We start from the raw sequence: 3,000 nt of genomic DNA on the forward strand, positions 1-3,000 counted from the left end.
ATTATAATATTAGATTTATAAAAGAAGATTTACAAGATTTCTTTTGTGGCTTTGTTTAACACCTAAAATTTTATATAATAATAAATTAATATTAATATAAAAACTAGTGGAAGAAATATTCAGATCCTTCCTTCAGTGAAATTACCCAAAAAAAGCACCAATACTCCATTACAAGAAAAAGTAATTATACAGTCAAAACCGTACAAAGTAAAAGGACAAAGTCCAAAAAGTGCAACATTGTCTCTGCAATAACGTTGAGTAGAAATATTAAGAAGAAAAAATTTAAATAAGTAACTCAAACTGAATGTGACACATTAAAAAGTTCATGAGAGAAGGAAAGGTTTTATAGAAACAGCATGGAGGACAGGAAATAGATGGGGGGGTGTTTTTTTTTTGTTTTTTTTAACGATACAACAGCAGGAGTAATTTAATTTGTCCCACTCTAGTGTGCATGGTGCTTGAGTGATAGACGTGAGTGAAAGTGTAGTTGTTACCACACCTGTGTAAGCAGAACACATCTGTTCTCTCAAGTGGTACACTTCTTCCCAATAACCTACGTGAAAAAGAAACATTCAAAATCTTTCCTTGTAACCTCTTGAGTAAAATCTCATATCGCACTATCTGCATAGAAATCCAGTTTTGCCTCAGAGGCCTGTTTTGGATTTGCCTCTCGTGACTCACTGCCAATTGTAACAGCAACTTATTTGTCTGGATCTGTGGTTGCGAGGAAGACCAGATGTTGGACTCTGAGGCCAGATGAAGGAAGTCGGAGGGTCTGTGTCTCCGCGGCGGGTCAAGGATGAACAGGATGTTGATAAACTAACAAACCTTGACTCCTTAAAAAAAAAACCCTGCTCTTCTCCCAGCTGCCCTCATATCTCTCTTATTTTCTATCCCTTACTTCTCAGCCCAGACCTCCTGGCTCCTCATTTATTTCCCCTCCTCTCGCCTCGACCCAACCCCGTCACCTAGTTCCTCTCACCTTTCCCTGCTTCACTGTCTGTTTCTCTCCCACGGCAGTAAAGCCATGAGGCGTGCAGATGTGCCAGTTAATGAGGTTTCCTTATCTGCAGGCAGCTCACCTCCAGTCCAACAGAGCTGTATCTGGGCGCCCATGAAGCAGACTCAATCACAGACACAAACACAAAGGACAGCAAGGCTTGTTATTTTTCCCTCAAACTTATCAGGTCATTCTATGAATCCTGCAGGCGGGATGAGGAGGCAGCTTGATGTCATCCCAGTGCAGACACAGAGAGGGAGAGGGAGGAAAACGAACAGAATGTCTTGACACAGACCTATAACAGCCCTTTCCTTGTGCCCAATAAAGGCAGTGATATATGATCATGTGTCTCCCATGTGTGATGCAGACTCGCTCAGCGTCTCGGGGGTCCATCGATCTGACAGTTTATTCTCATGCTCCAAACCACAGGAGGACACCCCTCAAACCTGAAAATGAATGTTTCATTTTCTGGTTTTAGATTTTCAACAGTGAACAGGTGAATCTGCCGCTTGTCAGTAAAACTTATGTCGAGACATCTGGGTCCAAACTTGGCCAGAGCTTTTTAAAAATGAAGATGATTGCAGAGCTGCATTTATGTCCAAAATCCAGAATTAAATTATAGGTCCAAGTCCATTGTGGGATTAATAAAGTAATCTTCTTCTTCTTAAATCCAATCAATCTGTCAAAACATTGGAATGGCCTAAGGATTAAATATTTCAGCTTTGAGGAGTTTAACTTCATGTTAAACTTCTTTGTTTACTTACAGATCCAAAGTCAAGTTGGATTTTCAACTGTTTCTTGACACAGATTGCAACAAAGATATTCTTTTTGCATGCATCTCGCACCCTTGCTGTTATTGCAGAGTGTGTATGGGCCTTAAATCAAGTCCAAGTCTACAGCTCTAGAAATATGTAACTTGGACATGTAAAAAAAACTTGACTACCGATATTCCAGATGCCCCTCTCTCCAGCAATGTTTCCCTGCTCATACTTGGGGACCCCAAGATGTTCCCAGACCAGATGAGTTTGATCCTGCCAGCATTTTCTGGGCCAGCCCCACGGCCCCTCAGCACTGGGACATTACAGGAGCACCTCTAATGGGAGGCGGCCAGGAGGCATCGTTACGAGATGCCCGAACCACCTCAGCTGGCTCCTTCTGAAGGAGAATCGGTCTATTCTGAGCTCCTTTTGGAACTCTGACTTCCTCACCTGATCTCTGAAGCTTAGCCCAGACGCCCTACGGAGGAATCTTATTTGGCTCGGCTCAGCTCCCTCTTCATCACTGCTGACGCCGCAACAAACTGCCCATCCATCTCCAGCTCCATTCTACCCTCACTCATGAACAAGACTCTAAGATACTTGAACTTCTTTGCTTTGGGCAGCAGCTCCTAGTCTCCAACCAGACTCTTCTCCTCTGTAGTGCCCCAGTGGTGCAACAAACTTCCAAAATCCATCCGATCTGCTGAGTCCTCATCAATCTTTAAGAAGAGACTGAAGACCAACTCTTTACTGAACACCTTGACACTTGATCTACAAAAATGACAACGATAAGTATCGCACTGACCGCTCGTACAACCTAAAAGCACTTACATCCTAACGGACTCAAATTTAACCCACGGCACTTACTCTTGCTATGTTTCTTAACTTCATCTTTGCTTGTGTTATATTACATCTCATTTGTAGGATTGTAGACCACCTCACATTCTGCTCCAGTCCATGCTGAAGGTCCTGGCTTGATAAAGCCAACAGAACCACATCATCTGCAAAGAACCGAACCGAACAACATCCTTTCCTGCATTTTGAGATCCTATCCATGAATACCAGAAACAACATTGATGATATGGTTTCACATTGTGTCAAATAAAAGGAAACAGCTCATAGCAATGACTCTGGTACCCCATACTCCTGCAGTACCCCTCACAGGGCACCACGTTGCCAAAACACACAAGGACTGTATGCGCAAACTCCCATGAGTCCTCCAGTGGCCTTGCAAGGGTCAAG

The sequence above is a fragment of the Centropristis striata genome, chromosome 7 (genome assembly GCF_030273125.1).
Source record: "Centropristis striata isolate RG_2023a ecotype Rhode Island chromosome 7, C.striata_1.0, whole genome shotgun sequence".
In the NCBI taxonomy this organism is placed as follows: domain Eukaryota; kingdom Metazoa; phylum Chordata; class Actinopteri; order Perciformes; family Serranidae; genus Centropristis; species Centropristis striata.